This window comes from Eschrichtius robustus, chromosome 3 (assembly GCF_028021215.1).
Source record: "Eschrichtius robustus isolate mEscRob2 chromosome 3, mEscRob2.pri, whole genome shotgun sequence".
In the NCBI taxonomy this organism is placed as follows: domain Eukaryota; kingdom Metazoa; phylum Chordata; class Mammalia; order Artiodactyla; family Eschrichtiidae; genus Eschrichtius; species Eschrichtius robustus.
The window spans coordinates 128,996,847-129,009,831 of NC_090826.1; the positions used below are offsets into that span (position 1 = coordinate 128,996,847).

Sequence of the window (12,985 nt, forward strand, 5' to 3'; positions counted from 1 at the left end):
ATGTCAACTGCATACTTTATCTACAGTTGGACACTATGTGAACATCTCAAATTTAACATGCCTAAAATCTAATTGTTCTCAATTTTTTCTTTTTAATATTTAATTTTTATTGCTCCACCAACCAAACTGTTTTCCTTCCCTCTCCCATCCCCATGATCTCTATAAATGTCACTGTCATCCACCCAATTGTTCAAGCCATAAACCTATGTCATCGTTGTTTTTTTTTTTTTTTTTTTAATTTTTGGCCGCATTGTGCAGCATGCAGGATCTTAGTTCCCTGACCAGGGATTGAACCTTTGCGCCCTGCAGTGGAAGTGCAGAGTCTTAACCACTGGACTGCCAGGGAAGTCCCTAAATCTATGTCATCACTGATTCTTCTCTCTTCTTCACACCTTCCCCTCACTTAGAAGTGATCATCTCCCACAAGCAAGTATATTCTAGCTCTAAAAATATATACCAAACCTGTCTACTTCTCTCCATCCCAGAGCCTCTATCCTACTCCAAGCTACTATCATTCTTCACTACTGTGATTACTTCATTACTGCCTAGTGGGGCTCCTTGCTTCTATTCTCACCTCCCTTTAATCCATTCTTCACACTCTTCACTCAGCAGTAACGGTGAGCTCCTTAAAATGGAAAATCAGACCATGTGACTCCCCTTCTTAAAATCTTCCAATGACTTTTCACTGTACCTGGAAGACATTCTGAACTCCTTACCCTGACCTCCAAGGCCCCTCTGAGCCTAGCCCTTGTCTCTCCTTTTAGTTTCATCTTGTGCCACTCTCTCTCAACTAAGCTCCAGACATACTCCTCCTAGTTCCTAGAACATTCCAAGCTCTTTCCCAAATCAGGACACTTGTAATTGCAGTTCATTTGGTCCAGAGCACTTTCCCACCTACTCTATGCATTGCTGAGTAGGTCCCTACTGTTATCATTTAGGTCCCAGTTTAAATGGCACCTTCTCAGAAAGGTACTCACTGACCACATAAAGTAAATCTGGAGTGCCTGTCTTCCTGGTTATTCTTTTCTTCCTTCCTGTTTCCCTTCCTTCCTTCCCTCCGTCCTTCCTTCCTTCCTTTCTTTCTTTTCTCTCCCTTTTTTTTCCCAGTTATTCTTTACCTTAATATCCTGTTTGTTTCCTTCACTGCACATATCCAAATCTACTATGTGATCTGCATCACTACACTGTTTCATTAGGACCAAGATCTTAACTTTTCTTTACTTTTGTATCCCAGTACCTAGCACATATAGTAGGTGCTCAATAAATATTTGGTGAGTCAATAACACAAACTTGAAAAGTAAGTGTATATTATCTCCATTTTACAAAATGAGAAAACTGAATTTAAGAGATGTTAAGTAACTTATCCATACTACATAGTAATTAATTAGCAGAACTGTTATTCATACCTGTTTGAGTCTTATTTTAAAGGCTAAAAAATATGTAATCCTTTTCGTATCTTTTTTTTTTTTTGGCCTTTTTGTATCTTAAACACAATGCTATATATATTTACATAAGCATGCACACTAAATACACACATGTATGCACTATATATGTATACACACATTTACCATTTGTTTCTCATAACAATTTTATCACTCACAAAAATTTTTCATTACACATTAAAACTTTTTCTGATTGTAAAATCTGGAAATTACAGAAAGCCATGCATAAAATATTTTTAAAAATCTGATGGCTCTAAGAAAACTACTGTTAAAGTGTTTACCATTATAAACATTTCAGAGTACATTTTAAAGTCTTTTTTTCTATTACTATGCATATATGTGTGTTTTTATAGCATATTTATGGCATAAGCGTATTATGGCTTAAGCATTTCCCTTGTCCTTAAACATTATTCTGAATTTAATGGCTTCCAAATATTCCATAATATGGATGTAACATAATGCATTTATCTCTGTATCTTTATTAACAAACAGGTTTCGGCATTATGAATACTGAGTATTGTGCATGTACATTTCTAGAAAATACCGAGATACTGCCAAATATCAAGGTTAAAGATTATGCATAGTTTAATTTTGATTCACACTGCCAAAGTGTTGTCTGAACCAATTCACACAACTATCCAGCACCTACAAGAGTGCTCACTTCCCTGAGGCATAACAACCTGTAATTGAGGTCTCTTTAAGAGTTCCTGGAGAGATCTCAGGCGAAATCTTCACCCTGCATCTTGAGCTCTAATCGCAGGAACTCCCTCGGTCCAGCAAGCGGCGCCGTCACCTTCCGTCGGGGTTGGGTCGCCACGGAGACCTCACGTGATCCGGCCGTCTCTGCGCCGGGGGGCGGTCTTGCGGGGATTTGCCTTACGTACGCCGCCGCATGACGTCGTACGTAGGGGCTGGCTAGCCGCCATCTTGCTTCTTTTTCTCGCTCGCTATCTCCCTCTCGAGAAGGAGTGAAAGTGCTTTAGCGGTTTGTCCATCCGCAGCTTCGGATCTCTGGGGCCTAGGGTCCTTCCAGCCGCCCCCTACCCCTAGTTTCCCCTTCCCCTTCCCCCTATCAGAGCTCTGCGGAGCCCCTCGAAGCGCGCAGACACACTCAGCTTGACACTCATCCTGGCCGGTAAGGAAAGCGAGGGCGTAGGAGCTGCGATCAAAGCGGGCCCTATCCGGGAGGGCTGGCGTGGGGCGGCCCGGGGCGTGGGAGCGCACCCCGACACTGGCGCCCAGAGACGAGGGAGCCGCGTGGAGAGGGCCTTGGGTCCGGGCATCCTCTTTTTCTCTTTGGCTACCATCATCTCTGCTTCTGGGGGAGCCTCGGCCTCCTGCTTGGGGGAGCGGGAAAAACCGGAGTCAGACCCGCCCCATGTGGTCTGCAGCGGGAGTTCCGGACCCGTCGGCCTCCTCCCACTCAGGCCCAGTAGGGGGATTACGCCCGTTGCCGGGTAAGGGAAGGGAGTTTCCTTTCCGCGGGATAGGCGGGTGCGCGGTCTCTTTTCCTAGTGTGGGCATGTGTCCCCCCAAACAACTCGGGGGCTCATCTAGGCTCTTTAATGCCTACCTCTTCTTCATGGTTAGTGAGGGTGAAATTTGCAATGAGTAGTGTGCGGGAGAGACCGGGTTAAAGGCCGGGCTCGGTGAGAGGCGCTTCGGGGAATGAGGACCAGTCCTACTTCCGCTAGGGACGTGCTGCCCCAACTCCAGAGGCGGGTTCGGATAGTCTTTTCTCACCCTAGGCCTCTCCATCCCCTAACCTGCTTGGTGAATCTCACTCCGCAGCTTCCTCTCTTGAGATAGCATTAGTGTTGGTGTTACGGTAAAGGCCCCACTTGAGGGCTTGAAGAAAAGGGCATAGGGGGCCAATAGGAACACTGATAAATTCTTCCTTCCCTTGAGAGGACTGTGTCTAATTCCTTTAAAGGGATGTGTATATGTTTTGACTTGATCTGAGATTCTTTTGAGGTTTCCGACGTGTCTGATGTTTGCTGGCTTCTAAGGCTAGCCGGATTTCCGCATTGACCGATCTTCAGCGTATGTCCATAGATTCATACCTCGCCAGGGTACTTGGAATTGTACAGTAGGCGGCTGTGCTGTAAGATTTTCATTTGGAATGCCCCCAGAAGAATCGGGATTCTTGATTAAATGCTTGATAGCTTATTCCCGCAAATAAAAATGATAAGGTGATAGTTAAACGCCCACTAAGCCCAACTCCAGCATTTGTTAGAAGTAGATTAACCTCCTCTGTTGGTAATTAAGATGCTGCTCAGACTGGAGCCATTTTTAGGTGTGTGTCACAAATGCACTGCAGCATCATTTCTGGTCCACTTCAAATGCATTGATCCCCGAAAAAAAGGAATAGGTTGAATTTGAGTTTCTAGCATATAGTCAACTAGTAATTCTCTCCTTTAACATAATGGGATTTTCAGAATATAGGCTTTTTACTTTTACTCTTGTGTTTCGGTCTAGTGAACTTCTGTATGTGGCTGTTTTCCCTCCACTAGTTGACCTTTTACCATGTACTGAGCACAGAATTAAGCTCTTTACAGACATTCTCTTTGTTAATCCTACAGCAAGCCTTTGAGGGAGGTACTATCATCATCCCCATTTTACAGAGGAGGAAATGAAATCTCAGAAATTAAAGTAGTTTGACCAAGGTCACACGGCAGTTATTGATGGTGCTGTATAGATTCAAACCCAGATTGTCTAAACGCAAAGGGGATGCTCTAAGCTATCAAACTGCCTCCCTGTTTCTTGTAATTTTGCAAACTATAGGAACTAAATAAGATACAGCATTATTACTTATTACTAGTTTTTGTTTTCCTTGACTCAGTATAGAAACATTGTTGCATGTGAAGGTTACAGTGTTCCAAGGTGTAAAAAATACATTATAGCTACTCTGGGGATAGAAAAGCCAGCCGAGTAAAACTCAAATGCTGTGGTATGACAGATAATTTTTAAATTTTGCTATCTGGTCTATATTATTGATAAAATATTTCCTCATCTGTAAAATGGAGATGATAATAGCAGTAACTCCTTCGAAGGCTTGCTGTAGGTTTATCACAGATAATGTATATAAAGAGCTTATTACTGTGCTCAGTACATAGTAAAAGTTCAACTAGTAGTGGAAGGAGAATGACAGAATACTGGTAGAAGAAAATACTCTTCTTCCAAGCAGTGGGTAACCTGTATATTCTCAGAATGGAGTATACCTTTGGAACTTAAGAAATAGTTCTCCTTTTTTTTTTTTTTTAAGGCTTTTTTAGACTTAAATATCTTTTTTTTTTCCTTTTTTTTTTACACTTATATATTGGGTTTTGTTTCTTAAAGATTTCTTCATGTTCTAGAGTCAGTACCTCTGGGATCAGTATATTGGGCATAGCTGAAAATACAGAAGTTCTGCCTCATTCAAGTCCCTGTCTCCCCTCTACCCCTACCCCACCCCACCATCCTTATGGTAAAATGTCTTTGAAGATTATATTATGTCCTCCTCTCCCTCCAAGTGGTTTCCTTCTTCCCCCAGCCCCCAAACACCACTTCAGTTTGTAATTCAGTTGAGGAACTCATTTTTCAGATGCTATTTATGCCATATTTGTGTAAGGCACGAATTGATCTTTCATAAAATGTTGACACAAACTGGTATAGAACCCTATTCTTACCATGAAGGAGATCCAAAAGTTGTGTCTGCCTGAGTTATGACTAATATACTTTCAGTAAAGCGAGCCTTGTCATCTTATGAATAGGCTGACACAATGAAAGCTTGTCTCAGTCTGTGTTAACTGTTGCTTAGAAGTCTTGAGAATTAATAAGTTAGTTTTGAGTCATAACATTTAAAAATTCTCAATAATGCCATTGATGCATCAGTCAGGACATCTTTTGGGGTAAAAGTGTTCTCTAGAGACAGTGATTTCAGTAAATTTTTTATTGTATGTGTGTCCTCCCCCCTTCCCCAAAGGCTAAATATAGTCTGACCTTTTTGCCCGTTATATTTCTAGTCATTATTTTGCTCTAGATTGACAGAATGCCTGTCACATTTTGGGGCCTTTGTGTGCACATATTTTCTGGCAAATCAGAACAAGGGCTATTACTGAGTTTCAACAGTTGTCTAGTTGACAAAAACTTTTAGGTGGTTAGCCTATACCTAGAGTTGAACACAAGATAGCAATGGAATTATTACTGTCAATGTAATATACTCACCCATGTGTGGTGCTGCTAGGTGCTCTACATTAAAGAAGAGCAGGACATAATCAGCATTTGTGAAGCACATCTAGTATTTAAAAAACACTATTAGGTTTTTTTTTTTTTAATTTTATTTATTTTTGGCTACGTTGGGTCTTCGTTGCTGCGCACGGGCTTTCTGTAGTTGTGGCGAGCGGAGGCTACTCTTCGTCGTGATGCACAGGCTTCTCATTGCGGTGGCTTCTCTTGTTGCGGAGCATGGGCTCTAGGCACGCGGGCTTCAGTAGTTGTGGCACGCGGGCTCAGTAGTTGTGGCTCGCAGGCTCTAGAGCACAGGCTCAGTAGTTGTGGCGCACTGGCGGCTTAGTTGCTTCGCAGCATGTGGGATCTTCCCGGACCAGGGCTTGAACCCGTGTCCCCTGCCTTGGCAGGCATATTCTAAACCACTGCGCCACCAGGGAAGCCCCAATACTGGGTATTATTTACATAACATTATATAGTAGTTTTCTATTTACTTGTCTGTGTTCTGATATTACTCTGTCTTACTTTGCTAGACTGTTTCCGTGTCTTATCACTTTGTACAGTGGTTGGCATGTATCTAGAGTTTATTATATGTTATTGAATAAATGAGATTAGGAAATAAAGATTAGACCCACAACTAAGGTTCAACTGACAAATGTCTTAGTGGAGCAAAAGAATACCCCAATCATTTTTCCCCATTTATTTACCTATTAGAATAGTATCAGATGCTTTCAAATAGTTTGTGTTTATGTTCTGTACATTGTGAGATTTTTTTGCATCAGACTATCCTTACTAATTTTTAGATTTATTCAACAGACATTACAGGTTCTTTTAATTTTGTAAGGCACAGTGCATGAGAGGAAAATGGCTTTTGGTTCGTACTGCCAAGATGTTCACAGTCTTAAGGATTAATATTAAAACTTATCATGTGATCTTTGGATTCATACCAGAAGATAAAAATAAAGATATAGAGACAGGTAGTGGAAATTTGGAGCAGAAAATTCATATATGGAAAATTGTCCATAGTATAGGTCGAGTGCCCAGTTGGTTACAAGTAAAGGCATGATGGCCAGGAGAGACTAAGAATAATTGTAATTATTAATATTTAGTGAGCACTTACCATGCCAGGCACTGAGCTAAGAACACTTTGAGGATTATCTCTTTCATTCCATACATTAAGCCTAGAATGTGGATTATTTTATTCCCATTACACAACTAGAAAACTGGATTTAAAGAGATTTAGTAATTTGTTCATAGTTACTTAGGTAGTCGGTGAGATTCGAATCATTGACCCAGAGCCTGAGTGCTTAACTTCTATACTACATGGATTTCCCAGTGGCCAGTGTTTCTCAAACTTTAGTCATTCACAATTTTTGCTTTATCTTCAAACCATCTGTCAATATTTTTCTTTAATTCAGCTTACTATCTTCTAATTGAGTTTAAAAGAAAAATTTATGTGATTATTTGGTGTTAGAGTTTTTTCCCCTCAACATGTGTTAAAGTAAACACGTAATTTTAAATATTCCTCTATGGACTACTTAAAATCATCTAATATACCATCAGTACTCATTTGTATCCCACCCTTTGGGACATAACTGCTATAAGAAATGAATACTGCATAGGATCAGGCAGCAGTTGGAATTAATGAAGGCCAGAAGTGATGAAAGCCTAAAAATAGAATAGATTCATCAAACAGGAAATGGCAGCATTACAGGAGTAGAGAGATAAATTAGAGCCTTAACTACATACTTGGGACAGCCATTTCCAGGATGTACTGCAAAGTGGATTGGGTTTATTTAGACAGAGAAATGTAACAGGATAGGATGTCTAAGACAATCTATGGCAAGAGAAGGAGAACAAGAATGAATAACTTAAGAAAGAAGTCACTACAGAAATCAGGGTGGAAGAGGAAAATCTCTAAAATAGGATTGTGACAGCCAAATGTGTCAGAGTTCAGAAAAATATGTGAGAAATGGCTCTTGGATTTGGCTTGAGTGATCCTTGGTGACCCTAAGGATTTAAGTCAAGTAATGAGGCTGAAAGGTTAAGCAGGGAGGAATAAGTAGTGAGACCTCTTGATTTTTAGGTGTGTTGAATACTCAAAATGAGCTCTGGACTAGGAGTTTGAAAACCTGGGGTTAATCCTTTTGTCACTTGGGGGCAAGTGACTTGGCTTCTTCAAATTGTGGATACACTGTATTCATCTGGAAAATAAGGATAATACCTGTTTCCCCTATCTTAGAGGATTGTTACAAAGATCACATTAAATGTGTTTCTTATACTTTTTGAGTTTAATATTCTTTGATATCACATGAGTCTTAACCACATTTAAAACAAAAGGGACACATGAAAAGTAGAAAGTTGAAGGTAAAGGGAGGATAGGTCCTCAACGAGATTGGAAGATCTCCTCATGGTGCATATGTAGTTGGAGAATGGGTGTCTAGGGAAGTTAATAATCGATCTTCCTTCCTCCTTCTTTCCTAATGAACAATCTGAAAGTGCAGGGCTGCTGTATATGGTTGTATACAGGGCTGCTGTATATGGTTGTACCATTTGTGCACTGCACAAAGATGCCTGGCTGAAGGAGGCAGCAAGGACTGAAACCTAGCCCTTGATCTGCTTTCAGAGTCCTGTGCCCTGGCTAGGCCTCCAGCTTCTCATTGCGGTGGCTTCTCTTGAAGACTGTTAACAATGTCCAGCAGCATGTCTAGGAGTAGGGAGTGGTGGGAGGCACAAAGCAGCTGGATCAAATAAGAAATTAGAGTTGTGCCAGGCAGGTGTAAAGAAAAGCAAGGGAGATGAGGATACTGCCAGGAGAATGGTTAGATTAACATTTCATGGAAGTCTAAATCAGAGTGAAGTAAGACAAGCTGGAAAAAAATGAGGAGAGGAGAAGGTGGAAATTGTGCCTCCACTTCTCTTCTCCCTCCCAAGACATCAGCCCTCTCACCAAGATGAGTGCCTGTATCTTCCCAGAGGGTGTGTTTTTCTGTTTGCACAAAGGCCCTGTGGAGGCCAGTGCTCTGAAAGGCTCCTTAAGGAGACATATTAAGGATATGTTTAGAACAACATCAAAAACATTTGGGAGACTGGAGAAATGGTCACTAGGAACAGAAAGGTTAGAACTTATTATGAAAATAGGTTAAGTAGTTGCCCAACAGCAAGTACAGAATTCCAGTTTATCCAGTGTATTTTTAAAGATGGGCATTGTAACTTTTTTTGTTGTTAAATCCTGTGCTCTTTTTTTTTTTTTTTTTTAATTTATTTATTTTTGACTGTGTTGGGTCTTCGTTTCTGTGCGAGGGCTTTCTCTAGTTGTGGCAAATGGGGGCCACTCTTCATCACAGTGCGCGGGCCTCTCACTATCGCGGCTACTCTTGTTGCGGAGCACAGGCTCCAGACGCGCAGGCTCAGTAGTTGTGGCTCACGGGTCTAGTTGCTCCGCGGCATGTGGGATCTTCCCAGACCAGGGCTCGAACCAGTGTCCCCTGCGTTGGCAGGCAGATTCTCAACCACTGCGCCACCAGGGAAGCCCCGCATTGTAACTTATTAAGCGTTTCTAGTAATTTGGAAACAAATAATGTTTATTAAAATATCATATGTAGATTATAAACTTTCCAAGAGGAAAGAGAATATATGAGTAAAACTATACTTAACATTTTAATCTTTAAAAAAACCACTTTATACTTTTTCAGTTGCAATTACAATTTACATTTTTGGCAATATGACTATTGTTGCTTGGCCTGTATATGTATATATTTTTAATGTTATTTATTTTGATGTTTGAGCTTTTTTTTTTTTTTTTGGCTGTGTTGGGTCTTCGTTGCTGCGCACGGGCTTTCTCTAGTTGTGGCGAGCGGGAGCTACTCTTCATTGCGGTGCGCGGGCTTCTCATTGCAGTGGCTTCTCTTGTTGTGGAGCACAGGCTCTAGGTGCGTGGGCTTCAGTAGTTGTGGCACGAGGGCTCAGTAGCTGTGGCTCATGGGCTCTAGAGCGCAGGCTCAGTAGTTGTGGCGCACGGGCTTAGTTGCTCCGCAGAATGTGGGATCTCCCCGGACCAGGGATCAAACCCGTGTCCCCTGCATTGGCAGGTGGATTCTTAACCACTGTGCCACCAGGGAAGTCCCTTGGCCTGTATTTTTAAGTAACTTTTTAATGTTAGGTTTAAACTTTGTAGATCTTAATTGAACATAATATGAAGAATTACTTCTGAAATGGGACAGATAGAGGAATTTTATTTTAAAAGCAGGGAAAGGATGTTATTGAAATAAGCCTTTTGACAGAGATGTGGAAGGTTAGTTATATTGCTGTATAAGTGTTAAAATTTCAGTTAAGAAAAATTGGATTTTTTGATATGTGTAGTTACATGTAGCCCACACCACAGTTAGGATGCAGAATGTAGAAAGATGAAATATCTCCCCACTGTAGAATCAGAGTCTTCTGACATTTTGGAGACACAAAATATCTCTCCTGATGAAGAAAGAACTATTGAGTAAGGATTCAAAAGTCAAGAATAGCTTATATGTGCTGATTGCTTGATTTCCTGACCTGACCAAAAAACAAATAAATAAATTTCTTTGGTTGTATAGTTATATTTATGACAAATTTGAAAACATGGGGAAAAATGAAAGTAGAAAGTAGCAGAAAGAGATGGGTAGGTTAACATGTCTCAAGACAGATCGTTTTAATGGTAGAGGAATAGAGCCAGTGCTTGGTGGGGAGGGATGCTAACCAATTCTCTACACTTAAAAATTTAAACTTACAGTTCCAACCCTTAAAGGCAGCACTTTAGTTATATGAAAGGTTTAGAATAATTCATGATGTTGGATGAGCATCTTGAACAGAATGCTTCTCTTTTTCTTCCATAAAATCCAACATACTTGCCTTTTAAAAAATAAAGTTGACTAAAATTATTTATGCATTAGTTTTTATTTACTATGTATAAGTTTTGAAAATGTTATTACCGTTTATTAAGCTCATTATTAAGTACCAGACACCATCTAAGAGCTTTATACACACTTAAATCTCACAACAGACTAGAAGATATAGCCAACAGATGAGAAAATAAAAATCCAGGATTATATTTAATGACTGTGGAAATGCTTATGCCATAATATGTGTATGCCACAGTTATGCTATAAAAACACCTAGCTACTAAATGTTAGAGCTGGGGTTTAAACTGAATCTGTTGTAAGAGAAGTAATTGTGTAATACGAACAGTTTTAAAATACTACAAGTTGTCCAAAAGAGTGCTCTGGCAGTCAACTTATAGAGTAAGTGATAGACACACAGCTTTACTTTGCTGGGATAGTAATTTATAATACAGAAGATTTGATAGCTACATTTCTTTTCTGATAAGGCTTTCTTGGCCCCAGAAACTTAATTCACATATTTCAGTTTCTAAGAACAGTCTGAGCCCTTTTACCATTTTGATTAAAACTGCAACAGATTTATTTGTATTACACTTTGTTTTTAAAAATGACAATTTTTAATGCTTCTGCTGTAGTGCTATTTGTAGTAGAGGCAGTCAACATGGTGATATTCTTAACTTTACTGTTATAATAGCAGATGATCTTAAAAATATTGGATGTCACTCTAACTTTATTTTTTAATTTATTTTTTATTGAAGTGTGGTTGATTTATAATGTTGTATTAGTTTCAGGTGTATAGCAAAGTGACTCAGTTATACACACATATATATATATTCTTTTTCACATTTTTTTCCATTATGGGTTATTACAAGATGGTGAATATAGTTCCCTGTGCTATACAGTAGATCCTTGTTGTTTCTCTTTTATATATAGTAGTGTGTATCTGTTAATCCCCAAACTCCCAGTTTATCCCCCCACCCTTTCCTCGTTGGTAACCATGTTTGTTTTCTATGTCTGTGAGTCTATTTCTGTTTTGTAAATCAGTTCATTTGTATCAGTTTTTTGAAGATTCCACATGTAAGTGATATCATATATTTGTCTTTCTCTGTCTGATTTACGTCACTTAGTGTGGTAATCTCTAGGTCCATCCATGTTGCTGCAAATAGTGTTATGTCACTCTGACTTTAGAATTACTAAGTGATTATAACAATTAACAATGGAAGTGACCTTAGAAGTTGACCAGTTCAACCTCTCACTCAAAGCAGAAGTTACCTTTTAAAATATTTTTGATAAAGGCTTATCTTGCTGTTGCTTGAACATATCTGGTGCCCAGGAAGACACTGTAGTCAACCTTTAACAGTCACATTTTAATATCTTATAAATTTCCAAATATTTGAACACCATGATAGCATTCAAACCTCTTCACTTTCTCTTGGCTTCCATCATCTGCACGAGGATTTGGCTTTCTTTTCAGAGCTCTTTTTTTCCCACAAAGAAACAGTTATGTATCTCTTCACGAGAGTTACTGTTTCTCTAAAAAACAAAACAAACTCGGGATGAGACAGCAGGAGAGATAGGGAGAGATGTCTGAGCTTATTTCCTAGAAGCATCCTTCTCTCACATACCTCATGGCATTGTGGCATTTTGTGCCTCAGCAAAATTACTTATCACTTCATTTCATAGCTCTTTGGGTTGCTTGGCTAATGGTGAAAGTAGAGAATGAGTTTAAGATATAACTTGTTCCCACCTATGGGTAAGCTGAACAGTTATGAAGTTTTTCTTTTGTATCCAGTTTAGTTTGTTTTTAATGTTTGTCTTAATGAAGACCAGAATTGAGCGTAATGCTCTAAACAATGTGATAAACACAAGATTCAGTAGAACTGTCACAATTCCAGTTTTGTGCATTAGATTTCTATCAAAGTAGCAATTTTTGTAAAGCAGTGCTGTCACACTACTAGCTGTCACTAACTGTCCTGTTTTATATGAACAGGCTGGGTCTGTATTCTGTATTTATGAAATTCAGTTCTTGAGCTATGACTAACTACTTATTCTTAAATCCAATTTAATTCTATCCAGCATTCCAAGAAAGTTATTAAATCTTAAGAAAGTCATTAAGTGCATTGTTACTCTTTCAGATGTTTGTGTCATATGTGATGTCTACTTTCCAGGTCTTTATTCAAGTTTTTGACAAGAGGCTTTGAAAAGGACAGGGTCCAATATATTAGTTTTTCTGGTCATATTACTTCATATTGACTTACTTGAATATAAAATAATTTTCAGCCTCAAATATTCTATGATCCTCATTTGTATTTAAGGAGTGTATAAAGACTAGTACCTTGATTAATGTGTTTAAAGTCAAACTGGGGGGGAGGGGGAGTTAATCAAAAGTAAACTTTTTAGAAAGGTAATATTTTACATTATAACTCAACTATACTCCAATAAAAATTAATTAAAAAAAAAAAT

The 12,985-nt window shown here is 39.3% G+C and overlaps 1 protein-coding gene across 13 annotated transcripts in view; it reads left to right on the forward strand.

Annotated features, from left to right (window-relative positions):
* The first annotated feature begins 2,354 nt into the window (after positions 1-2,354).
* The window catches only part of PRRC2C (proline rich coiled-coil 2C), a 99,450-nt gene continuing 88,819 nt past the window's right edge, over positions 2,355-12,985 (forward strand). For all 13 annotated transcript variants that reach the window (XM_068541242.1, XM_068541235.1, XM_068541246.1 and 10 more), the window contains exon 1: positions 2,355-2,577. The gene's annotated coding sequence lies outside the window, so the exon portion shown is untranslated. The remainder of the gene's footprint in view (positions 2,578-12,985) is intronic.